Source organism: Puma concolor, chromosome D2 (genome assembly GCF_028749965.1).
Source record: "Puma concolor isolate L17-30 chromosome D2, mPumCon1.1.hap2, whole genome shotgun sequence".
Classification (NCBI taxonomy): domain Eukaryota; kingdom Metazoa; phylum Chordata; class Mammalia; order Carnivora; family Felidae; genus Puma; species Puma concolor.
In genome coordinates this window covers 29,830,865-29,858,665 of record NC_141677.1, presented here as the reverse complement: position 1 = coordinate 29,858,665, position 27,801 = coordinate 29,830,865, and the positions used below count along the sequence as shown (strand labels likewise).

The 27,801-nt window shown below is 36.5% G+C and overlaps 1 protein-coding gene across 3 annotated transcripts in view; it reads left to right on the top strand.

Annotated features, from left to right (window-relative positions):
- Positions 1–27,801, top strand: part of CTNNA3 (catenin alpha 3) — a 1,810,934-nt gene that overhangs the window by 30,285 nt on the left and 1,752,848 nt on the right. Inside the window, exon 1 of one of the 3 annotated variants that reach the window (XM_086679821.1) lies at positions 23,536–23,718. The exons of 1 other annotated variant lie outside the window; for it this stretch is intronic. The gene's annotated coding sequence lies outside the window, so the exon portion shown is untranslated. Of the gene's footprint in view, positions 1–23,535; positions 23,719–24,214; positions 24,549–27,801 lie in introns of those variants that run through there. One more of the 3 variants, XM_086679822.1, reaches the window with a different exon arrangement.

Genomic DNA, 27,801 nt, shown 5'->3' with positions numbered 1-27,801 from the left:
TGTCAGTCAATTATACAGATGGCCTATCTTTCTTTGGTTTGTTTTAGTGTGGAATAAAATACCACATACCAGTAGGCAGACCTAACAAATCTAAGTAACTATGGAATAACTATAAGTTAGCACACAGCTGTAAATATTAGTAATTACAGTATAAATTAAATAGAAAATAACAATAAATAATAAAATAAAATAACGAAAAATAAATTACATTAATTAAATGTATGCATATCAATACATACAATACACAATAATTAGATGTAATTATTTAGATCAGTGGTTCTCAGAGTTTGGTTCTCACACCAGCAGCGTTGGTATCACCTAGGGGCCTGTTAGAACTACAGTATCTGTGTACTGAATTAGAAACTCTAGGCATGAGGCCCAGCAGCCCTCCAAGTGGTTCTGACTTAGTACCCAAATTTAGTTTGGAAACCACTATGTTAGGTACCGATAGGGTGTCCTCTAGTGTTTTTTGCCAAAATTGCATTTGACAGATTATTGGCCTAGAAATTCTGATGTAAAGGTAAAAATTAAAGAATATTGTTTTGTTTTTAAAACTTATCTTCTCTCAGTATTTCTTTCAAGCCTTTTTCTATGCATACTTTTGCAAATTTTAGAAAATATCTATACAATTTTAAACTTTGGTCTTTTTTTGGCCCTAACATTATGGAAAAAGGATTGTCCATGTTGTTAAAAATACTTAGGAAACATAAAATTGAAAGACTGCTTAATTTTTCAGAATTTCATCTTCTTATTTTCCACATTTATATTATGAAAATTTCTCTTTTTAGAAGCAAGGATGAGGGAATAGTTTTTTTTGCCTACCTTGTTATCTTTGTATGTACTTAACTAATATCCTCTTATATTGCCAAAGAGGTATAGATGAATTTTGTAAAACTGTAAAGCAGGCAGTAGTGGGTGCTTAAACATGTTAATTTATTAGAATTTTTTATTTTTCATTTCATGCATCCTCATCATCTGTGTTTATTGCCTTCTGGTTGCTCTGTGTCTCATTCTCTGGTCTAGTCCTTTTTGACTCACTTCTTCCTTTAAATATTTTCAGTCTTTCACAGGTTCTATCTTGAAGCCTTTAAAGGCTGGAATTTGGAGACTATGATAAGCAGTTGAAGAAGATATTTTGGGACTGATGAGCCCTTGCTTTTACTCTCAGGATACAGGTGCTTGTTTACTTGAGCTTAGTGGTTAATAGAGGATCTATAGGGTCAGATAAACCACATCTTCACTTACTAGACTTGTGTCTTTGGCAAATTCCTTTGAGCTTAGGTTTTCTCATCTAATAGTCTAATAGTATCTTATTTATAAATGTGAGCATTACATTCTATATAAATTTATTGTTTTAGACACTATGCTAGTCCTTTAGATATAATCCTCAGTACTATTAGCTATTACTATTAAAATTTATTTTTAATGTTTATTTATTTTTGAGAGAGAGAGACAGAGCACAAGCAAAGAGGGGCAGAGAGAGAGGGAGACACAGAATCTGAAGCAGGTTCCAGGCTCTGAGCTGTCAGCACAGAGCCTGTCATGGGACTTGAACTCATAAGCCGTGAGATCATGACCTGAGCCAAAGTCTAATGCTTGCTGTTACTATAACAGATACTATTAGTGTTTGTTTAATTCTAGAACTGTTTTTGTACAGTTGCTGAGATTCCTGGTTTTAGCCTGTAATTTTTGTGACTAGTAAAGCTTTATTTATATTTCGTGTTAATGGAAAATTGGCTTTACTTTATCCTACAGTTAAATTTAAACTTTAAAATGAAGAAATTTAAATTGTTAATGGAAAATTTTTTTCAAAGGTTATATATTTTGTGAGAGAGAGAGAAAGTGTGCACAAGGGAGGGGCAGAGAGAGAGAGGAAGAGGGAGAGAGAGAGAATCCCAATGGGGCTCCACATGCACTGTCAGCACAAAGCCCCACATGGGGCTTGATCCCATGAACCATGAGATTATGACCTGTGCCAAGATCAAGATTAACTGCCTGAGCTATCCAGTTGCCCCTGGAAAAAATATTTTAAGAAGGCATTATTTCAGATTCATATTTAAGTCTTTTTTTAGAAATGAAAATTCTGTTTCTCAGAGGAAGTTGTCTTTTGTAGAGTACTTGTGCTTTCACTGTTTTTATAATATTACACACTTCCTAGAAATTTGTGGGGCAAAGTGTATTCTAATGTACTATCAATTGTACACTCATTAATATTTTTATTGTAATCTGTGAACTTAGTTCTTAAGCATCATAACTCAAAATACTAATTAAAAAAAGGACGCATGATTGGATTTTATTTTCATTTTGCACAATTTTGGGAATTTTGTTCCTGTATATATTGAATTTGAGAAACCTCTTTAACATGAATTACTCATAGAAGTGATTATATTAATACTGATTTGTTCTCTTCATGTGCTGAGAAGTGGGCAACATTTTGGCCTACTCAGTTTATTCACTTAACCCCTTGTTGGATGAATATTATGTGCTGGGTACCATGCTTGGTGCTAGGTATATAAGCATGAGTAAGATATGGTAGAGTTTATTCTTTTGTGGAGAAATACATAAACAAGCAATTTCAATGCAGTGTTCTGAGTAGTATAATAGAGGCATGTAGAAAGTGCTGTAGAAGCATGTGGGTGGCACATTTAACTTGGCATTCAACTTAGGTGGAGAGTGAGGAAGGCTGGTTGATGATTGTGTATGAGGGCGGGCAATTCGGTAAGACTTGTCAAAGGAAGTAATGTTTGCTTTGGTTTTGAAGAAAGGAAACAAGTTCAGCGGGGTGGTCCAGGCTAGTATGTCTGAGAGAAAGGGAGGGGTACTGTTGTCCTTTGTAGACAACATAGGAATCAACTGAGAAATGTAAAGCAAAGGAGAATTCTGCAAGATTGCCAGATATGAGATCAGCTTACAAAAATTAATAGCATTTCTTTACACTCATCAAACCAACTAGCAAATATAATTTAAAAATTCATTAACAATATAAAAATATCTCCAAGGTGTCTAAAATACACAAAATCTCTATGGCAAAAGCTTTGAAATGCTAAAACAAGATTAGCTGAATAAATGGTGGGATATCCCATATTGGATGGGACAACTTAATAAATGTATGTCAGTTCTTCCTTAGTGAATGTACAAATTAATTGCAATTCCAATTTAAATTATAGTTGTATTTTTTGAGGAGTTTGATAAGCTTTGAGGGCTAAGTCAGCCTTTAAAAAAAAGCAAGCAGTGAGGATTTATCATATGAGATATTAAGACATATTAAAAAGCCTTAATATTGTACATAGACCAGTTAACCAGATGAGAGATTTTGGAGACAGGCCATGTACATTAGCTGATTCTCACTGTTTACAGATTCCATATTTGCGAATTCATCTACTTGCTAAAATTTGTTTCTAAACCTAAATCAGTATTCACGGTGCTTTTGCAGTCACTTCCCAACATGCACAGAAGTAGAAGAATTTGAGTTGCTTACTGAGCAGGAGCACATTCCCAGCTGAGCAAGGCAATGCTCTTCTTGTTTCAGTGCTCATACTATAAATGTGCCCTATTTTCAGTCTATGTAGAGCCAAGTTATCTGCATTTTTGTGTATTTTGATGGTGATTTCACTGTTTAAAATGGCCCCAGTGCAAAGTGTTGAAGTACTGTCTAGTGTTCTTAAGCACAAGGAGGCTGTAAATGTGCTTTATGGAAAAAAATGTTTGTGTCAGATAATTTCTTCAGACATGAATTATATAGTGTTGTCAGCTGAGAGTTAAGTGTTCATAATTAACAATATGTATTAAATATGGTATCTTTAAACAGAAACACGCACAAAACGAGGTTAAGTATTGATTGCACTGGAAATACTGTGACCACAGATTCACAGGAACTATATTTCTCCTAGGATCAATGGTTCAGTATTGCTAATTCAATGTTTGTGGTGACTTTATTGCATAATTAACAAGAATCGACTGCATATGTACATCAGTCAGAGTCTAGTCAAGAAATCAGAAACCATACTAGGAGGTTCAATAAAAATAATTCACTGTTGGGAAATGGCTACATTGTGTTGGAGGGCTAAAAACCAGAGGAAACCAGAAGAAGAAACACCCTTGGGAGAACAAAGAAGAAGAGGTTGGAGTTCTTATAATCCTCAAACATGGAGCAGGTCCTGGTGGAGCTAGGACTCAGTCATCTGAAGGGAGAGTACTGCCAGGATGAGGTCACCTGGGAGTATAAAGGAGCTGGGAGTATAAAGGAGCTGACACTGGAAGAGCTGTTGCTGATGGGATGAGGAACCATTGCTGGGCTGAGCTGTATGAATAGCAAGGAAATGGGAAGAAGAGAATTCTATTTACTCTCTTGCCTTCCAGTGTCCTTGGAAGAACCCAATAGTAAGCCAGCTGCAAAGGAGAATACTTTGCTGAGTTCCAGCTCCGGTATCACAAAGCAAAATATAGTAGCAGTAGATTTGGATCTGAGGGACAATAGTTTAATATCCAGCACAATATGAGATCTTAATATATAATAAAGGTAGCACTACAAATTCTTACACATGTCCATGAAGAGATATGCGTAGCAGGGTGATTAAAAGCACAGATTCTCTGGGGCACCTGGGTGGCTCAGTCTGTTCAGTGTCCGTCCTACTTTGGCTCAGGTCATAATCTCCCAGTATGTGGGTTCAAGCCCTTCATCAGGCTCTCTGCTGTCAGTGCAGAGCCTGCTTGGGATCCTCTGTACCTGCCTCTTTCTCTGTCCCTGTCCCACTTGTGCCCTCTCTTTCTCAAAAATAAAATAAAACATTAAAAAACAATAAAAGCACAGATTCTGGAATGAGACAACTTAGATTTGAATTTTGGCTGTAATATTTACTGTGTGATCCTGGGCAAATTATGTAATCTCTCTGTACCACCACATGAAGGATAGATATTCACCTCCCAGGAACACCTGTATTGGACTGTTATCTGAGAAAGAAATATACCTACTTATTAAGCACTGAAAGTTTGGATTTGTTTTAGTATATAACTTTATCCTATTACCACAGGAGTATTTGTTGTGATTTTTTTTTATGGTAGGGGAGTTGAAGGCAGGCTAGGTGTCTGTTATGGTGAAACTAGTTTAAATATGGCAGAAATCTCCATACAGCATGGAGATTTATACAGTAATTAGAAGTGAGAAACATATATACATGAGTGAATTATACAATTATGGGGCTGAGTGAAAAAATGAAATGAGATATAGGACACCAATACCATTTATGTGAATTAAAATATATTGATACAAAACAATACACATTTTCAAGAACAAATACAAACACAAAGATATACTTTGGGTTTATTGCAATAGTTGCCTCTGAGGATGTGGAGAAAGAGAAGGGACTCAAGGTATAAAAGAAAGTAACAAGAGAGGGGCTGTGCACAGATCAGTAGTGATAATTGCCATAAACTGATGGTACTTAATTTATTCAATCTTCTTTTACCTGAGCGTAAAAGCAAGAACAACCAAAATTGAACCTATACTAGTAACAAAAGGGAAAATGTATTGGAATGAATTTAATGAGAAATGTAGAACACACATAGGAAGAAAACTTTAAAGCTCTACTGATGTGAATGAAAGACAACTTGAATAAATAGAAAGTTCTTGTTCCTACGAAGTTCAGTTTTTCTTTAATTGTTTCATATATTTAGTGAAGATGAAGTATTAATAGGATTTTTAGGGAGCTGGATAGGCTGATTCTAAAGTTACATGAAAAATAAGTATTTGTGACTGGTTGATAAAAATTGTGAAAAAGAAGAGTAATAATGAATGACTAGTCTTGACAGATATTGAAATGGGGGGGGTATAAAAAGAGCCTTTATAGACCTATTGATTTGTATTTGAAAAAGTTTAGTATTGCCTTATAAATCAACAGAATAGAAAACCCCTAAATAAACCTCTCTATATATGAGAAATGAGTGTACAATAGAATGCATTTAAAATTAGTGGGGAAGGGGCACCTAGGTGGCTCAGTTGGTTAAGCATCTGACTCTTGGTTTTGGCTCAGGCTGTGATCTCATGGTTTCATGAGTTTGAGCTCCATGTCGGGCTCCGTGCTTACAGTGCGAAGCCTGCTTGGGATTCTCTGTCTCCTTCTCTCTCTGCGCTTCCTTCACTTGCACTGTCTCTGTCTCTCAAAATAAATAAATAAACTTAGAATATATCTTAAAATTAGTGAGGAAAATAAAAATTGTTTAGAAAATTATGTTGGGACACTTAGCTATATACATTTGGAGGAAGAAGAATTGGGTTCTGAAGGTTGAATAAATCAAATTCATAAGAATCAATTGTAGATGGATAAAATTTAAACATCCCAAACTAGAAATGCTAGAATATATAAACACATTCAGAAATTAGAAGTTATAGATGATTAGATAGTTCACATTGTCATCATTATCATCATCTTCATCATCTTGGAGTTGGGAATGTTACAAACCCCAGATACAAACCCCAGATCCAGTAGGGATAAGGATTCGTATATTTGACTGCATGGAAATTGTAAGTTTCTTAGTAAGAAACACCCTAGGCAAAATCAAGGAATGGGTGATAGATTGACAGGAGAAGATTGACAACATCTGTATGAGATGAACTAATTTCCTTCATAAATAAAGGGCTTACAGTTAAAATGAAAGCAGCCTGTGGAAAAATAACAGAGAAAAACAGGCCATGTATGGGAAATAATAATAGAGATGGCTTGCATACAAATGAGACAATCCTAATGTTACTCATAATTAAAGAAATACAAAGTTTACTTTTTTAAGGGAGACCACTTTGCACCAATCAGACTGGCAGAAATAAAAAGTTTGATAACGAAGGGGATTGAGTAGGGTGTGGGAAAATGGACAGTCTTATGGATTAGTTGGAAGGTATTTTAGGGGAAGCTTATTGGAAAAAAAGAGCATAGAAACTGGCAAATACTCTGTCTTTATGCTATTATCCCTAAAAGATAACCACTCAGAAATAAAATCTCTTGTCCTCAGTATACTTGCATGCTTTGAATTAGAGATTGGTATTTGGAAAGATAGGGAAAACCCAGATTGATAAAAGACTTTGAATTCCAAATTCACGGGTTTGTGTTTTATTCTGGGAACCTCCTGAAGACTTTGTATGCAGGGTAGTGAAGTAATCAGACTGTATTTTAGAAAGAACTTTGTGATAATAAATGTGGTGAATGGATTGGTGGAGTTGTGGTGTGGTGGAGGTAGTGATATTGAGAATACTAACTTGAGAAATCACTTGTAAAGCTATTTCAGTAGTTCGGATGACCATGGATAAGGTTCTGATTTAGGACAATGGGGATGGAGAAAGAGAGAAGTTAGAATTGTAGGATTTTGTGACTGACTGGATAGGTGGGGAGAGGGAATAGTTAAACATGAATCTCTTCCTGAAGTCAAAAAGGAATTGGGAGCCTTACAGAATTTCTGACAGTGATTCTGCTTGCTTTAGAGCTTCTAAGAATAATTCTACTCATTGTTGAGTAACGTGCACAAAACCTAAACATTTCTAGATTTTTGGGAATTAGGAGTGGCATGGGGCAGAGTTTAATTTTCTTGAGCCTTTTGCTCTTAGAACCAATCTCTAACATTGGTTTTGGAGCAAGTTCTTCTCCTTGCCTTCTCTATCATCTCCATCTCCATCATCTCTATCTCTATCATCTCTACCTGCCTCTCCATCTCCATTTCTATCATCTCCATGTCCCATGTCCCATCTCCATCCCTGATCTCCATCTCCCATCTCTATCCCCATCTCCCATCTCCCATCTCCATCCTTTTCTCCCCCACTTTGTTATCGTGGCTCTGTTAGAATGTTAACTGTCATTGTTTTCTGTTCTGGTTTTAGTCAGGGGACTCTGATGTGTGACAAATGATAACACTGGGAGAAATAAAAGTGTCTTGTCCTTAGAGTATATTAGACAGACAGATCTTATATAAAAGCAATAAAATAAATTAATATTTCTATTAGGTGAGTATATAGTTAAATGACTCATGCAGAGACTGTAAATCCATTGTCTCATCAAATAGTATGTGCCCTGAGAAAGTAAAAAGTTGAAAATAGATTGTAGTGGGAGTACAAATGATGCAATCTTATAAAAAATAGAATGTGGTTAATATGTATTAACTCTTTGTGTTTATAGAGTTTTGACCTGAGCCCCGGCAGACTGCAATATATAGTAAAACCTTGGTTTGAGAGCATAATTCGTTCTGGAAACATGCTTGTAATCCAAGCTCTTGTATATCAAAGAGAATTTCCCCATAAGAAATAATGGAAACTCAGATGATTCGTTCCAAAACCCAAAAATATTCATATAAAAGTGATTACAATACTGTAATATAACACAAAATAATAAAGAAAATATAAAATATAAAGAAAAATGAACAAATTAACCTACACTTACCTTTGAAAACCTTCATGGCTGGTATGAGGGAGACAAGAGAGAGGAGGGTTATTGTGCAGGATGACTTTCACTTATGGGATCATTAGTGAAATGCTGTCTATTGGCTCAGTGGAATCTTTTTCTTTTCATGCAACTTTAACAAGGAACCTATGCAATGACACTTGCTTTTGCTTCCTTTTGAGGATTTCGCAGAAATGTGACATTGCATTGTTGTTACACAGATTCATCTATGCACTGCTACAGCCTATTTGGGTGGTGCTTTTCTACAAAATGTTGCTCCATTCCCCACATTTTACACATCTCCCTAATCTCATTTGAAGTGAGGGATTCCTCACTTTTTTCTCTTCCTCCTCTACAGATGAGATGCAGATGTAGACTTCTTATAAATCTTGCAATTTTGGCGACTTGCATACCTTGTTTGTACTTCTCGATGATTTCCTTCTTAACTTCCACTGTAATCATGTCCTTCTTACTGCCTTTCTTTTCAACCTTTTTCTGCATGGGGGCCATTGTATATGCTTGCACGGATGTTGACTACAATACAGTATTAATAAACTCTTGTCATATACTGTATTTGATGTAACTGGCAATAAGGCAGCAGAGGAAAGGGTCTCTATCAGCAGGCAGCCTGACCTAGAATGAAGCAAAGCATTCCTAAGCTTACTCTTGTATGGAAAAGCAAAAGAGTGTCCATAGGTGCTTTGCAGTGACAAAAATACACTAGTGCCAGTTGTGGGCATCTTCCAACATTCTGGAAAATCACTGATTTTTGCCAAACACTGCGGCTGAGACTGAGCATCTGAGCATGGGAGACGATCACCTACAATCCTGCAGCAAGGGAGAGAGAGAAGAACCATTGGCTCAGTTTGGTCGTGTGACATTTGGTGTCACTACTACTTGTTTATCAAGTTAAAATTTATTAGAAATGTTTGCTTCTTGGGGCACCTGGGTGGCTCAGTTGGTTGAACGTCTGACTTCGGCTCTGGTCAGGATCTCACAGTTTGTCAGTTCGAGCCCCGTGTTGGGCTCTGTGCTGACAGCTCAGAGCTAGGAGCTTGTTTTGGATTCTGTGTCTCCCTCTCTCTGCCCCTTCCCTGCTCATGCTCTGTCTCTCTCTATCTCTCAAAAATGAATAAATGTTAAAAAAAAATTAAAAAAAAGAAATGTTTGCTTGTCCTGTGGAACCGCTCACAGAACAAGTTACTTGGCAATCCTAGGTTCTACTGTAATATGTAGTTGGAAACTTTCTCAAACCTTACTATTAAAAGATTTTTCTAATTGCTATAAGTTGACTTCCTGTACTTGGATAAGGGCTGACCATAGTGGAAGCAGCTGATTTATGCCATAGGACTAGGAATAGCCTTGGGATTTGGTGATTTGTGGCATAAAACCTGGAAAAGGTACCAGGTACCTCTAAAAATGGGAGTATGGGAAGAAGGAAGCTGAAAAATGGAGGCTTGGCCAATGAGTGATTGAGTTCAAGAGTACCATCCTAAGGGCCTGCTTTCTAGGCCCACTCCTAGTATAAATGGTCATGGCTTGGATTCTCTCCAAGAGCAAAAAGACAGGGACTTGTGTCTAGGTTGTTTATTTGGGTGGTAACACCAGAGAGTAGGGATGAAGGACTGAGCAGAGTGAGGAAAAGAGGAAAGGATAATGTAGGATGAACCTGCTTTGTTGTGCCCAGTTGGGGCTTGATGCCCCTTAGAATTCTCTACATAGGGGTCAATTGGAAGGAGCATTTGTATACCAGTTGTTCCTGGCCCCCTGCTGGTTGTGGGTTAATCCTGAGCACTCACTCTCCTGAATTTATATGGACATGCACATACGGAGTGGGCTGTGCGTATCATCTGTGGCACTGGGGCAGCCAATGAAAGATGTGAGGTGTGACACTGACGACGTGAGGGTGTTGTGGCCTGCCAGGAACTATCTTCTACCAGTGTGATCAGAATCAGATGAAACTAAGCTTGTGTGGGCAGGGCACCAGAAGTATCTGATACAGTGATACTTGGTTTATAATGTTTTAAAAGGTAGACTAAAAAGCATTTATTCACAATGAAGCTACTATTTAGGATCATAGGACTTGTGAGATTAACTGTTTAAGAATTTTGGAGGCAAATGTAATTCTTTCTCTCCCTTCTTTTTCTTCTTCCTCAAGTAAAACTCTGGGTTATGCAGTTTAAAATTCTATAGAAAGGATTTTAATCAAGTTCATAAACATTGAAAAGACATGAGCAAATATGTTGATTCATTTAATGAATATTTAATATTAGAAATGTGAAAATATAAGCTTAATTTGTGAAACCATGAAGTGCTTTAAAAGGTCTTTATAGGTCTTTTATAAAGGGTAAGGGATGATATAAAATAACTTTGACAAAATTTAGAATTAATTATTTTTTATTTCTTTGAGAGAACTTTCTAGAAGTTATAGGGCTTCTAATACTTAATTGTAGGTCTTTGCTGTGGTTTCTTTCCATTTTGTAATGGAATAAAGAAAAAAATATCAATATAGTCTCAAAGCTACATTTCTAAACCTCTCTCCTTGAGTTTCTTTTAGGATATCATGCTTATGTTATTTCCCCCATTGAGGTTGGTAGCTATGAATTATTTGTGTATTTGATTGCCTTTAGGTATCTGTAAAAATTCAAGGAGAGCAAGGAAGATAGCAAAAACTACATGATAAGATTCATGCTTTGCCTCATCTTCTTTAGAAAAAGAGGAACAAAAACTAGAACTGGTCTAGTCTTACTAGAAAAGAATCCTCTCATAACCTCTTTTATCTATTACTCACCTTTCTTGTCACTTTTTCTCTGAACATTTCCCAAAATAGTGAATAGTCTGAGATCCTGTGAAATTCTGCTAGATGTAAACCCTAGTACTGAATTTTAAAAATTTGGTTCTTAATGTTTGTCCTAGTTTCTGAGATAAAATATTAATTTTGTATAAGAACAAGAGGAAACAATTAAGATTGTTAATAGAAGTTTTAACTTATTTAAATTCACAGTTAGCAATCAGAAGTAGAAAGGGTCCGTGAGTCATGGTCTAGTTTTTAAGCTACTGAATCCATGGTACTAATTAAGTCCTTTAATAAGTACCTTAAAATCTCGAATGCTTAGCTACTGTTGCATAATTTCTGACAGAAATTCTTGGTTTGCACATGGTGTTAATATATTTGGTAACATGAATTCTAATAATAAAACACTAAACTCTTATGTTTGTATTATTGAAAGGAGTAGCACACCCAGACAAGGATCATTCATATCCAGGGGCCATATAGTAAAGGTTCTGCTCATCTAGCTGACTCATTGCAGTCAGTTAAGGTACCTGCTCTTAAGAATATATGAAAAATGTTCTAACAACTCAGGACATGATAAGCATTTACTTGAGAAAATCTAAACCTGCATTATGTAAAGAATGCCTCCCTCAAACTTTTCACCTTGTGTAGATTCTAATGCTTGCAATCTGCAGCCTCAGTCAGACCCAGTTCCCAAGCAAATCCACCTTGTAGATGGAATCTGGAGTTTTAGTCCCATATCTGATGTGCCCATTGAATCACAGCCATCCTTCTAACTCTCCACTGTGTTTGTTCAATCTAGGTGACTAAGTTTCTACTCAGTGCACTTGGCTGGGGGCTCTAACTCCCTGCCTAATGTTTAGCAGTTTCCAGATGAACCCTGAAATAGGGCATCACTACCATCTAACATAGAGTAACACTGCTGGCAGGAGACTTCTGTGGCAGTGCCCCCCTTACTAGGTTGTTGGTTCTTGGCCATTGTAACAGGTCCTAATTAAAAAATTAAAAAAAAATTTAATGTTTACTTATTTTTGAGAGAGAGAGCGAGCAAGCAAGGGAGGGGCAGAGAGAGAGGAAGACACAGAATTTGAAGCAGGTTCCAGGCTCTAGCTGTCAGCACAGAGCCCGATGTGGGGCTTGAACTCGCAAACCGCAAGATCACGACCTGAGCTGAAGTCAGATGCTTAACTGACTGAGCCACCCAGGCACCCCAGTAACAGGTCCTAATTAAATACAAGTTTGCTGTATCCTCCTAACACCCAAGCCACTTCAGTTGGGCTGCTATCCAGGTCTCTGGGTCATTTGGTCAGTTCCTCTAGCCTTATTCTTGCTTGGCTCCTTATTGTTGCTTGATCCCTTCTCTTTCTTGCACTTGCTCACTGCTAAAGTTGAGGTAGAGCTTGTCTAAAATACAACGTGAACTATATACCATTCACTAAGTAGTTAACATGATTAAAGGTTACTACCATTAATTGAAGACTTAACTATATATTGCTCAAATGTCTGAACATCAACACCATGTTTTATAAAATAAGGTCACATATTCTTTTAAATATCTAGATTTCAGTAGCTAAAGTCTGCATGGTCTCTCTCTCTCTCTCTTTTTAGGATTTTATTTTTAAGTAATCTCTGTACCCACTGTGGGGCTCAAACTCATAACCCTGAGATCAAGAGTTGCATGCTTTCCTGACTGAACTAGCCAGGTGCCCTAAGTCCCCATTGTCTTCATGCCAGAAATCAGCCCCTTAAAGTGTTTCTTGGCTATATCAGAGTCATCAGAGCTCTCTTAATTGTGTTTAGGAAGAGGCCCATCATGTTTTTCTCTTTTGGATACTTTACCATGCTGTTACACTATTGCTTTTCCTCTTCTTCTTTAGGTCATTATTCCATCTGAATCAGAAAACAGGTGCTTTTCTTAATTTTCCATAGCATAGGATTTTAACCAGAGTTTAACAGAAAGAGGTAGGATAAAGAAAAGATAACACGTATGATAATTACAGTAAAAATATATACACATAAATAATTACTGCAGCTATGCTCAGCATTTCCTGGTCCAAGTTCTGGGCCATTTTCAAGGCCTTTTTTTCTTTCTGTCTGTCTTTCTAATTTAATTTAATTTAATTTAATTTAATTTAATTTAAATTAGTTTTTCAAAATTTTATTTAAATTCTAGTTAGTTAATATACAGTGCAATATTGGTTTCAGCAGAATTCCATGATTCATCACTTACATAAAACACCCAGTGCTCATCACAATGCCTATCACCCATCCCCCTGCCCAACTCCCTCTATCAACTTTCAGTTTGTTCTCTATCATTAAGAGTCTTGTATGGTTTGTTTTCCTCTCTCTCTTTTTTCTCCTGCTTCCTTATGTTCATCTGTTTTATTTCTTAAATTCCACATATGAGTGAAATCATTTATTTGTCTTTCTCTGGCTGACCTACTTTGCTTAGCATAATACACTCTAGCTCCATCCACATCATTGCTAATGGCAAGATTTCATTCTTTTTGATGGCCGAGTACTATTCCATTGTGTGTGTGTGTGTGTGTGTGTGTGTGTGTGTGTGTGTTTGTGTGTGTGTGTGTACCACCTCTTTATCCATTTATCAGTCAATGGACACTTGAGCTTTTTCCATAGTTTGGCTATTGTCAATAGTTCTGCTATAAACATTGGGGCATGTACCCCTTCAAATCTATATTTTTTTTTGAGCAAATACCTGGTAGTGCAATTGCTGGCTGATAGGATAGTTCTATTTTTAACTTTTTGAGGAATTTCCATACTGTTTTCCAGAGTAGCTGCACCAGTTGACATTCCCACCAACAGTGCAAGAGTGTTCCCCTTTCTCTGCATCCTTGCCAACATTTTAGCCATTCTGACAATTGTGTGGTGGTATCTTATGGTTTTGATTTGTGTTTCCCCAATGATGCGTGATGTTGAGCATCTTTTCATGTGTCTGTTATTCATCTGGATGTCTTCTTTGGAAAAATGTCTATTCATGTCTTCTGCCCATTTCTTCACTGGATTATTTGTTTTTTGGGTGTTGAGTTTCATAGGTTCTTTATAGATTTTGGATACTAACCCTTTGTCAGATATGTTATTTGCAAATATATTCTCCCATTCCATTTGTTGCCTTTTAGTTTTGTTATTTCCTTCGCTGTACACAAGCTTTTTATCTTGGTGAGGTCCCGATAGTTCATTTTTTGCTTTTGTTTCACTTGCCTCCACAGATGTGTCTAGTAACAAGTTGCTCCAGCTGAGGTCAGAAAGGTTGCTGCCTGTGTTCTTCTCTAGGATTTTGATGGTTTCCTGTCTCACATTTAGGTCTTTCATCCATTTTGAATTTATTTTTGTGTGTGGTGTAAGAAAGTGGTCCAATTTCATTCTTCTGCATGTTGTTGTCCAGTTTCCCCAGCACTATTCGTTGAAGAGACGTTCTTTTACATGTTGGATATTCTATCCTGCTTTATTGAAGATTAGTTGACCATATAGTTGTGGGTTCAAGGCATCCTTAGAAAGTGTTTCTTTAACTTTCTACCACTATTATGAAAATGTCAGCTTGCCTTTTCACTGTGGGACACCGTCTGGCTTTTCCTTTCTATCTGGAGTCTAGTCTCCCAAACAATGGACTTTACAGAGAAAGTCACATTCCCTGCATTTCAGCTAAAAACTAGCTTTCCAGTTCTCATTTCTATTCTGGAATCAGTTTTTTTCCAGTATAAATAACAATGGGAATATCCATTCTTTTCACAGAAACCTCACTCTGTAACTTACAGGATAAGATCTGGTCCTGTGGGTACTGCCCATTCTGTCCTCTCCTTTAGGCAATTGCCATAGCTGTTTTTAATACATTTTCTAGAAATCGGAATTATTCTTTTATAGCCATGTTTGGGACTGCAGTAGTCCATTCTAGATTGTGCTATACCACATTAATTAGGGTTTTTTTTTTTTTACATGATTTATTTTCCTCAATCAATCAGTCAATCAATCAAGCAATCAGTTATCTATCATCTTCTTCATTTCAGCCTTGGGGCTCTTGTAAACATACAGTGTTTACGGCAGTGATTCTCAAGTCACCCCTTTTCCTCTTCTTTCCGGGGCAGGCAGTTTTGGTTGTCACAGTAGTTGTGGGGCACATCTGGCATTTAATTGGCATAGGCCAAAGAAGCTTAGCGGTTTTAAAATGTGTGGAACTCTTCTCTAAAATGAATTATCCCACATGCCAAGCAGGTTTCAGATATCCCACTGTAGGTGCTGTTTATAATTTTCTAAGCTTAGAACTTAACTCTGGTTTAACTTATAAACACTAAGTTTTATTTCTGCACAGTTTTATTAATATACTTTTCTAGGAATACACTTGAGTATATCAAAGGAAGATTGTTCTTCTTTTGTTCTATATTATATGAGGAGTTATTTCTTATTTCAGAAAAATCTTGTCATTGTTGCAAAGCTGCTGGTGATATTTGAATTGCCAGTACAACACATCCTTATCAATTTACATTTGTAGCTATCACATTCACAGTGCTTCTGTGCTTAAGGGGAAAAGTGCCTCTTATTATGTGTTCCAGTAGGAGTGTGCCTGAGCATTTGTGTAATGAAATGCAAATGCATAATTTATATAAATACATACAATTGTATTTAAATGACATTTATATAGAAAATATGTTTTTATTTTTTTAATGTTTTTATTTTTGAGAGAGAGTGTGAGCAGGGGAGGGGCAGAGAGAGAAGGGGACAGAGGATCCAAAGAGGGCTGTGCACTGACAGCAGTGAGCCCAATATTGGGCTCAAACCCATGAATTGTGAGATCATGACCTGAGCACAAGTTGGATGTTTAACCAACTGAGCCACCCAGGAAACCCTGTAAACATATAAAAATATGTTTTTAAAGACTCGGTATAGATAATGTATAGTTAGTAACTATGAATTTCATTTTAGGATGTTAAAAAAGGACATTGGAAAATACTTTTTTTTATTTTCAAGTTAACATACAATGTAGTCTTCTCTTCAGGAGTAGAACCCAGTGATTCATCACTTCATAACACCTGGTGCTCATCCCAACAAGTACCCTCCTTAATACCCATCACCCATTTAACCCACCCTTTCACCCCCACCCCCATCAACCCTTAATTTATTCTCTATATTTAAGAGTCTCTTATGGTTTGCTTCCCTCTCTGTTTTTATGTTATTTTTCCTTCCTTCACCTATGTTCATCTGTTAAATTTCTCAAATTCCACGTATGAGTGAAATCATATGATATCTGTCTTTCTCTGACTGACTTATTTCACTTAGCATAATACCCTCCAGTTACATCCATGTTTTTGCAAATGGCAAGATTTCATTCTTTTCCATTGCCGAGTAGTATTCTAGTGTGTGTGTGTGTGTGTGTGTGTGTGTGTATGTATGTGTATGTGTATGTATATATATACATATATGTATACATGTATATACATATACATATATGTATACACACACACACACACACACACACACACACATATATATATATATATATATATATATATATATATATATCATATCTCCTTAATCTATTCATCAGTTGATGGACATTTGGGCTCTTGCCATAATTTGGCTATTGTTGATAGTGGGGTGCATGTGCCCCTTCGAATCAGCACTTTTGTATCCTTTGGATAAATTCCTAGTAGTATAATTGCTGGGCCATAGAGTAGTTCTATTTTTAATTTTTTTAGGAACCTCCACACTTTTCCAGAGTGGCTGCACCAGTTTGCATTCCCACCAACAGTGCAGTAGGGTTCCCCTTTCCCCACATCCTCGCCAACATCTGCTGTTTCCTGAGTTGTTAATTTTAGCCATTCTGACTGGTGTGAGGTGGTATCTTATTGTGGCTTTGATTTGTATTTCTCTGATTATGAGCATGTTGGAAGTCCTAACCTGAACAATCAGACAACAAAACGAAATAAAAGTTATCCAGATTGGCAAAGAAAAAGTCAGACTTTCACTCTTCGCAGATGACATGATACTCTACATGCTTGGGAGCCTGCTTGGGATTCTCTCTCTCCTTCTTTTTCTGCCCCTCCTGTTTGCTTGCTCTCTCTCTGTCTCAAAGTAAATAAATAAACTTCAAAAAAATAAATGATATCAGTATTTCTGCATCCCTTGTTAAGTGCCTCTAGGCTAAGATGATACATTACTGTGTTGTTTATATTATTTACTAGTAGCTTTTGAGGTTACATTCTGAAAGATTAGACAATTTCTTTAACACTTTAAGAGCTGTAGCAAATAAGAATAAAGTATAGTAATCCTTTATAAATAACATAGTGCACATCTCTTATTTACATAATTTGAAATAAAAAGATAGGTTAAATGACAGTAAGTGTTGATTTCATTCTAGATATTCTGTACCTTTAAAAATAATTTTCAAAGCTGCAAGAGCAAGTTGTTTTTAGAACCATCAATACTAGAAGCCTTGGTTTATTAATATATGCGAGGGACTGATAAGGTGGTTAATTAATAAAAGAAATGTCACCAAGAAGGTCTGTGCTGGGAATTTTCATTAACAAGTTGAAAAAGAAGTAACAGAGTAATCAATGAACTAAAGCAGACATGATTGACTATAATTACTGTGCTTGTTAAGACTATTGACTAACAGCAAGATGGGCTGTCAAAGTTGAGGCATGGCACTCTGAGAAAATTAAATGAGAAAAATTAATGAGAAAAACATTCATTTTTGCTAACACCAAGGCAATAAAGGTAAAGTGTCAATTTCAGGAGTTATGAAATAGTTAAATTGAGATATTTGATTTTAACATTAAATACACCTTGACTAACATTTAAATGCTATATTTGAGTTTACACAAAGCAAAATGCAGAAGGAGAAATTTGGTGGTAAATATAATATATAAAGATAACAAACAAGATATAACTTATGTTTGTACCAGAGCAGGGTAGTAGCTGTAAAGATGGAGAGGCAATGGATTTGAAGGATATTTGATAAATAAAATTAATAGAACACCATTCTCTTATTTTGTTGCTATCATTCATTTCTGCATCAAGTCAAATATAACTCCTTCCAGGAAAATTTCCTGGATTATCCTCTTCTCCTTGAGTTATCTCTCCCTCCTTTGAAATCCCTCAGCTATTGATGCTTTACTTTGTATTATAGTTAATTTGCATATGCCATACTGTTAATGGACTATGTTGCTGCCCCTAACGTTCATTCCCCTGGTGGAGACAACATAAGTAAACAAACAAATAAATATTGAAGGTTGTAGTAAGTGACTGGGGGCAGTAAGGTAAGGTAATCAGGTAATACCTCTATGAGAAGGTGAAGGATGAAAATTAGCCAGACATATAAATAGCTGGGAGGAAATGATTTCAGGCAGAGGGATGGTAAGTGCAACAGTCCTGAGAATAAGCTTGGGTATTTTATGAGTAGAAAATATAATTGAAGTCTGTGAACTGGAGGGGAGAGTGCTATGAGTGAAAATGGAAGAGGTTTATAGGAGCCATAACATAGAGGGCCTTGTAGATTTGTTAAAGAATTTGGATTTTTTTGCTATGACTAACAAGGCATTGGATGATATTAAGCAGGAGAATGGCATGAGCTAAGCTATGTTCTAAAACATCATTTAGAAGCTATGTGGAGAATAGATTGCAGGTGCCTCAAAATAGTTGGGCAGAGGAGATAGAAGTGGATGTATAAAAGATAATTTTCAAAGTAGGATTAATGGAAATTCTTGATGATTTTGAGGGAAAAGAATGGATGAAGGAAGATTCCTAAGTTTTGGCTTAAGCAATGAGGCGATGATACCAATTACTAGAATATGAATGACAGAAGTATATTTGGGAGGCATAATCAAGAGCTCTTTTTTTGGGTCATGATAAGTTTGAAAGGTCTATTAGCTATCTAAATGAAGGAGGCAGTTGGATGTATACCCCTGGGGCTCACGAGGGAGGTCTGGGTTGAGGATATACAAATTTGGAATTTGTTAGCATATGGATGTATGATTGGTGTATTCAGTGAACAATCGCCTTGTCCAGTCTCTGCATTTCACTTTGCTCTATTGTGTCTCCCTTTCTCATTCTTTAATGACATATTGGGTCAGCTCCATAATTTTCCTGCCACTTAGTGAAATGTTTTAAAGGCTACTTAGTCTCTTAAAAATTTTTTTAAATGTTTATTTATTTTTGACAGAGAGAGACAGAGCATGAGCGGGGGAGGGGCAGAGAGAGAGGGAGACACAGAATCTGAGGCAGGTTCCAGGCTTCGAGCTGTCAGCACAGAGCCCAACGTGGGGCTCGAACTCACAGACCACGAGATCATGACCTGAGCTGAAGTTGGACACTCAACCAACTGAGCCACCAGGTGCCCCTACTTAGTCTATTTTATTTTATTTTATTTTATTTTTATTTTTTTTTCAACGTTTATTTATTTTTGGGACAGAGAGAGACAGAGCATGAATGGGGGAGGAGCAGAGAGAGAGGGAGACACAGAATCGGAAACAGGCTCCAGGCTCTGAGCCATCAGCCCAGAGCCCGATGCGGGGCTCGAACTCACGGACCGCGAGATCGTGACCTGGCTGAAGTCGGACGCTTAACCGACTGCGCCACCCAGGCGCCCCTAATTTAAAACTTCCATTTTATTCCAGTTTAAATCCTATCTCCTCTTTTTCCTCCAGCACTGACCAGATGTCTTCTCAAGGGACTTGGAAATGGGAAGGGGCAAGATTGATTTTTTTCACCACTTCTGCTCTGGTATCTTCAAGAAGAGAGATTTAGTTGGCCTTGTTCCTTTGATATTTCAAGTCCCCTAACTTTTCCTGTAGTGTTAGGGCTAGGAAAGGGAACAGGAGAGGAGGAGCATGTAGCTCTTTTTTAAATGCTTCTTAGTAAGCCCTGAATGAGGTGTCTATCTTTAAATACTGGAAATTCCTTAGCATGCATGCAGTGTACACAGATGGCTTAGTTTTCTTTTATTTTGAGCTTAGTTGCCAGTTCTGCAAAGCAGGAAAAATCCCATTTAACATTTTATTATGGATCTCCTTTAAATTCATAGTGTTGGATGAGATATCCCCTGAGGTGACAGTGTGCATTTGACCACACAGAAGTTGGTGGTAGACCTAAAAATGGCCTTTATGGCAGTGAAGGAGACAGAAATGGGTTGTGGAATGAATGATGGTTGATGATGTAGGGATGGTGAGAAGCTTATTTGGGAAGTATTGTGATGAAGGTAGCAGAGAACTGGGAGGAACTGTAGGGTGAAGCTAATGCTTTTGTTTGTTGGATATTTTAAAGTTAGAGGTCTTGTGGTGTATTTTTGTGCTGATCATTGCAGAAAGGGTGATAATGTGGTTCATGAAGTGATAAGGAAGGAGCAGAGTCCTTGAGAAGGGGGAGAAGAAGGAATCCAGAGCAGAAGAGGAGAGATTAGCTGCTGGTAGGAGCAAGGGTACTATTTGCATTATAATAGGAAGGAAACCAGAGAAGGTGGGGCTCAGGGCTGGTGGTTTTATAGATTTGATAATGAGAAGGCATGGGGCATCTTCCCAAGTGGCTTCTGTTTTTTCTTTGTGAGGCAGGAGAGTTGGTTAGTAGCTAATAACAGGGTAGGTGGGAAGAGAGGGGGAAGAATCTTTTGCTGCAGTATGTAAGGCCTTTGAAATAGGAACAGATTCATTTAGTTTCACCTAAAACACCAACAAAGTGCCAGCATTATTTATCACATATTTTTGGGATAAGATAATTTTAATTACCACAAATTATTCTTAGCTTTAAATCTGATCTCGAAAAGGTGTTATAGCTGTTCAGAAAGTCACGTATTTTTTTGAAGCCCCAACCTGAAATTGCCTGAAATATTTTGAGGTATCATGTATAGAATAAAGTGGGCTCAAAGTTCATGCAAAAGCTATATTCATTCTTTAAGGTATTTTAGTGAAAAGAAGAAAAGGTATTCTATTCTGACTGAAGAACTGATTGTTTCCTGGAGGGCTTATTTTCCAAGAGGGGCTCCTGATAGAGGTAGAATTATTTTCTTTTTGGAGGCTTCCCTTCTGTGCCTCTGATGTTCTAGCTGGCTTCTAACATAGGGATCCACATCAAGGGACTTCTCAGTACATATGGTTGAGTGACTTTGTCTGGGGCCAGAGACATACATACTTTTGATTACCTCAGGAGGATTGCTACAACTGCCCTGATTTATTCTCTCTCTTCTCTCTTTTTTTTCCAGCTCCTTTACCCCTAACCTTTGTTTGCTTGCAAGAGGAATGTGAGCCAAAATTTTAAAGTTTGAAAAGTATACAGAAAGGAAACAAGTAAATAGGGAAGGAGAATAAATACTGAACAAGACTGGGCAAGGTTACAAGAAAGAATTACTGTGAAAACCTGGAAGGGGGCCAGGGTGCAAAATGCAGTAGCTGTGTCGTTTACAGGAACTATTTAGTGTTCAGCATGCTTCAGTGATCACCCAGAGAAAGCCAGATTTCTCTGGTTTTGTTTGCTACCCTATAGTTAGCTATGGAAATGTGACATAGGTGATCTGTATTTTTTCTCAGCCAACTGATACAAATACAGGGGATCGTGGGGCCTCTGCTCATCAAATCTGACGTGATTTGAATTGCTAGGAAAGGGACCTCTTGTGGCCATAGTGGGAAACATTTTAACTGAAACCTATCTTAGAGGTTACATTTTTATGAAGAAATGAAAAAAAACTCTATAGAGCTCTTTAACATTGTATTTCAGATGTTTTATAATATTTAATTGTTTTAATAACACCAAGTACTGTAATTTCATCTGTATTTTATCTATGAGAAGTTCTGTATAATTTGCAACACTTCAGATTTTGTCCATTTAATTCACACATCCCCTGATAAATAGATAGAAAGAATAGGAGTTTTCATTTCCATTCTGCAGATGGAAAAGAGGTACAGAGCAGGTAAGTAACTTATTTGTGGTTTTACAGTGGGGGCAGACTGGTTCATAATAGAATTTGGGTATCTTATCTTGGGCTCAGTTCAGCAGTCTGGGTTTGGAAAACATTCATTATTAAAGCTCTAAAACAAAAACTTCTATTTTGCAAGTGTCAAGTGAATTCTTTATTCAAGAAAAGATGGATTGAGAGACATAAAACTTAGTCTTTTGTTTTCAGTGTGAAAAGAGGCTATTCCTAGATTCTCCAGGAGAAAAAAGCTGCTTTAAAAAAATCTGGGAGGACAGTATGTCAGCAACTAAGAATCTTTAGATAAATGTAATGCCAGTTATGTGCATTTTAAAGGAAGCTACATAAAAATACAGTTATTTGCAGATTTCCCTAGAAATCATATAAAATGAAACTCCTTTCATCGTTGATTCTCTCTGACAGTCCCCGGACCCTGTTTTTTGTCTCAGCTCTCTAATATTTGTTATAAGAGGGCCTGTGGAGCTAACAAATAAATGTCTTCTTTTTATTTTGAATTCAGTTTCTTTAAGAACAATAATGCCAAAGCTCAAATGAGTAGTTTTTCTATTTACTTATTAAATATATATTAAGAAATTTTAATTCTAACGTGGTTAAGATATGGTGGAGTAGTTCTTTATAAGGGACTGTTGTTTTAGAAGCTGTTGGAAGAAAGTCACAGAAGTGGTAGTGTCTAAGGAAATATGGTATGAGTTCAAGTGAGGAATCAAGGAATTGATGAAATGATAAATCACAAGGCAGGGTTATGCAAGATTTGTTCCAGTGAATGTTAGGGTATTGAGGAAAAGATATCGAAAAAGGGAAGAGGAGATACAAAAAAGAACAGCTGTAGCAAAAGAAATTTTGTAGGAGAAGACTTTTTTTTCTTGATAACTTTAATAATGGTTTCGCTGTAGAGTTTTTGTAAATCTTCACAGTACATGCTGTATACTGATAATTATGTGGTTCTCCATAAATTCTGGGAGCATGGAGTGTGATACCTGGTGCAAGTGTATGAGACAGGTAAGATTTCAGAGCAAAAGCACTATCTCAGATATGACACATTGTCCTGTGGCATTGAAGATGCTAAATTTCACATAATTGATCTTTTGATGTATGGATTCCCTAGACTCTTATTATCCCTGCTTTATCATTTTTTTTCACTCTCCATAATTCCAGTCTTCAGCTTTAATTAGATGTAAAGAGGTCCTTATTTTGGAGAGAAATGCAAACCTAACTTATTCAGAGCTTCCTGACAGCTATGTTTATAGATCTCTAGGCAAAGTATGTGTCTGGCCTTTTTCAACGGAGTATTTTCAGTAACAAGTTGTCAGTGAGGTCAGTGACTAGCAGTTCAGGATTAGATACCACCCACCCTGGTTTGTAACCTCCCCTTTCTTTCTTATCCTGGGTGAATGACGCTCAGCTAAAGTGACTGCCCCACTGTCACTGCCTCTTAATTTGGTACTCTGTAACTCTGGCTAAGAAGGCTTCTCCCTCTTCTTTTTTTTTTTTTTCCCTCCCAAAACTCTTTTTGGAAAATTCCCTACAAGAGCTGAACTTTAAAAAAAATTTACTTTATAGAAAGCAACAGAAAGGTAAGAGTCAAGTTTGTAAAGAGAAGAGCTGGACTTCAGTGCATTCTTGTTGCTGCGTTGAATTGCTCTGCCTTAGTTATATATCGTAGTTTTAAGATGTGGGGTTTCCTTCTGAATTAAAGTACATCACACTGTTATATAAAATGGGAATGTTTTGAGTAGTTATGATGAGAAATGTAGGCTTTCATGCTAATTTTAAAGTTATAAATAACTTTCAAACCAGTGCCAGGGGAAGCTAGTAGCCAAGGTCGTGCTTTGCATTCAGAGAGTTTCTGGCTATAAAAAGCCGATTGCAATACTGTGCAGGAAAAGATAAGATACGGCCTGGATGCTTGTGCTTTGGCATGGGGCTGGGGCAAAAGAAAGCAAAGATAGAAAATGTTTGAAGGGATTTTAATTTCAACCAAAAGCTTGTTCACAGTAAATGGAAGATTTTTCAAATGAGATAGTGGCAAAAACATTAATTCCTAAATTTAATATTTCTCTCATGTATTTGTTTTATAATTGGCAGTAATATTAAGAGGTTGAGTTCTCTCAGAACTGTTTTACCATCATTTATAATCAAATAAAAATCACACTATGTGGAATGTAATAATCAATACTGTAAAGAGAATGTAAAGGGGGTCTGAGTGACTGAACAGTTGCTCTCCGTTGCACTGAGGACAGAACTGGAAGGAATGAGTTCAAATAGAAACCAGAAGAAATTTAGTTTAGGCATCAGAAGTTTATCAATTGTACAAGTTTTGAGTCACCGATATACACCACTAAGAAAGCCTGTTACAGTGTCTTTGAAGATACATGAAATCCAACGATTTGCTTACAACACGCAAGTATGAAAAATAAGATTTCACATTAGCTTTGCATCTGGGTTTGTGGTTAACTTATTTAGACACATGGAAAGGTCAACATATTGAAAATAGTTGTGATTTGGAGATGTCGATTATCAACAGCTAAATTTGAATGGTGTATTTGGATGCACTATTAAAATTTCATTATTCACTATAAAAAATGACCTCAGTATTAGCAAAGGACAAATTTGTTAAATGGAAAAACCCAGAATACAGACAGTATGGACACAACTATTTCCATTTGTTACCCTCCTATACATAGTCTGTTGTCTTCCTTCTTACTTGAGTAAAATATTGGGATTTTATAATAAAATTTATTTTCTTTTCATCATAAAAGTAATATGAGCTCATTGTAGAATTTTGAAAGCACAGAAAAACAATTACCTGTCATCTCATTGATGCATTTCCTTTTAGTCTTTTTTCTCTGCATGGCTTTGAAATGAATTACAGTAATACTGTTGATAAAATTTGAGACCTTGCTTTTACATTTAACATTATACCAAAACGTTTTCCATGTAACATTACCTATTCTACATAGATATTATCTTAAATTAATGTGTAACAATTTCCCAAGTTACTGAATATGATTTTCTTAATTATTGTTGAATACCTAAGTGCTATGGTAAATATCTTTGCGTGTGTGTGTGTGTGTCTTTATTTATTTTAAAGATAATTTCTTTAAACTGTATTTTTAAAAAAATTTTTATTTGAGTAAAATTGACACACAATGTTACATTAGTTTCAGTTGTACAACATAGTGATATAACATCTCTGTACACTACTGTTATGCTCGCCACAGTGTAGTTTCTGTCACCATATAGTGCTGTTATATGATTGATTATATTACCTTTGCTGTGCCTTTTATTCCCGTGACTTATTCATTTCATAACTGGAAGTCTATATTTCCCACTCCTCTTCACCCATGTTGCCCATCTTCCCCTTCACCTCCTGGCAACCATCAGTTTGTTCTCTGTAGGTCTGATTCTTCAAACTATATTCTTAAATGTGGACTTGGATTGTAGGGCATTTGAGTTGAAGACAAAGGCTGTGATTTTTAAGAAGATGGTTTTTTACTGTTTTTCTTTTAAGACTTTGTAAAATTCCTTGTCTACCAAATGACATCTTTATTGAATGTCTCTGATATGTAAAACATTGTTATCAGGTATGTAAATAGCAATATACTAAGTGTTTGGAAGGACAGAATCTCTATTTACAAATTTTCAACTTAATCAACTTTACAGATATCAACAAAGCTACATGTCAGGAAAATGCTTCAGCTCTGCCTGAAACTAAGAGATAGTATTATTGACTATATTATTTTGGACTTTTGAACAATAGAAGTTATAAATGACTTTTTTTAGAGGACCATCTATACATTGTTCTGATTTATATGAATTTTAAGAGCCAACTCTGACAAAGAAATAGCAGAATTAAGAAGGATAAATACTGTAGTTATAATAAACTCTTGGAGAAATTAGAAGTATTTGGAGAAATCTGTAGGCAGCAGAGTGAAAGAAAAAAGTAGAGGGAACATACAAGAGCAGAAATTCAGTATTAGGTTTTTCTGTTTAGGAAAACATGGGATTGGAAAGGGGCATAGCTAGAGTGGGAGTCAGAGAAGATAGTGAAGTTTTAATTTTGTTATTGTTGAAATTAGGAGCTATGGTTGTAGAAATAGACTATATTGAAGGGAAAAAGCCAAGGAATTGGTGGTCAGCAAAACTATTTGACTTTAGGAGGTGGTGGCTCTCCAGAGAAATCAAAGTAGAGAGAGTATAGAGATATCAGTATTATTTGGTGGGAGGTGAGTTGAGGTATAGGGTTGTGAATTCTTAAAGAATATATTGTGCCTGTATTAAACCTTTTTAAATTGTGCACTTTTATTTTTCAGTGATATTTAGAGGAAGACCAGAGCTATGGAAGGATGAGGTTCCCTTTTCTCATCCCTATGCATTTCTGTTTGTGTGTTTTTATTTTTTCTTTGGAACAGAAGGGATTAAGGTTTGAGAAGTTGGCCCTCAGTCTTGCCTGAAGAGAAACTATGTACTTTGTAATAAAGACTTAAAAAAAATAGTGTTTATTTAAGGATGACTGGCTCATGGGAATGTTAGTCTAGAGATTCAGAGAGTGTTATTTTCTGATTTTTGTTAGGATACTGGATTTTAAGTGACATGGTACTGTGGGGTGAAGCTCCTGAGTTTAGCCAAGTTGCAAATCTAATGGAAAGTGACAGATAATTGAGACTACAGAATTTTTGAAAGTGAACAGGACTATTAGCTGTTGCATGTGATCTTCACATGCTTGATTACTGTTTTTAACTGTATTATTGGTGCCTGGGACACAGCCAATTTAATCTGCTACCAATTTACTCACAGTCTTCCAGGGTTTGAGAAATGATTTTAAGTTCCTATGTACCAAATTGTAAATTAGGTCAAATTTATTTGGCACACCCACCTTTTTTTCCTGTCTTCATTATCCTAACCAGTATGCTTGTTCTGCTTCAGGTTCTTCCATCAGTGGGGAAATAGATTTGATGGAGAAGGCAATATTTAGTGCAAAGAAAAGCCCTCAGAGAGTGGAACTTGAGCACTGTAGGCCCTACTTTATATTGGCTGTATTGATCAGTAGTTCTCAATCTGTTATTGGTCCATGAAAGGAGAAAAGTTAGTACCAGAATGTAGGTCATCTATGCCCTAAGACTTTGTAGCAAGACTTTTTAGAAGAAATGGTCATTGATTTACATTCTTGCAAGCTCCTTATATCATTGCAGACTTGTACTTAGGGTAGCATTGCTTAAATTACACTGTATATAGCATTTATCTGCATATGGGGTAGGGAATTGGGATGGAGGTATACAATTAATTAAATAATAAGTGAATTATTAGGTCTCAGTTGATAAGATTTCTGGAGGTGGTATTAATGCAAAGAGGCCCTGAGTTAGTTCACTGAGAACCCTAGGAATGACTGAGAAGCAGGATTGCTGAAAGGACTACATTGGTTCTGCTCTGGTATTGGCTTTGGAATTAATTAATTCACTCATTCTAGATGACATGTGTAGCAGACATTATTCTTAGTGCTGGGAATAGATACTAGTAAATCAAATAAAGGCCCTGGTCTCTAATGTGTGTTTGTTTCTTTGTGGTTAGGAATGAAGGGAGAATAAGAAGTAAAACTGATTTCTCTGTGATTCTCTAGAAGCGGTATCAGCATCTATCTTAGCCCAAGGCTAGAGCTC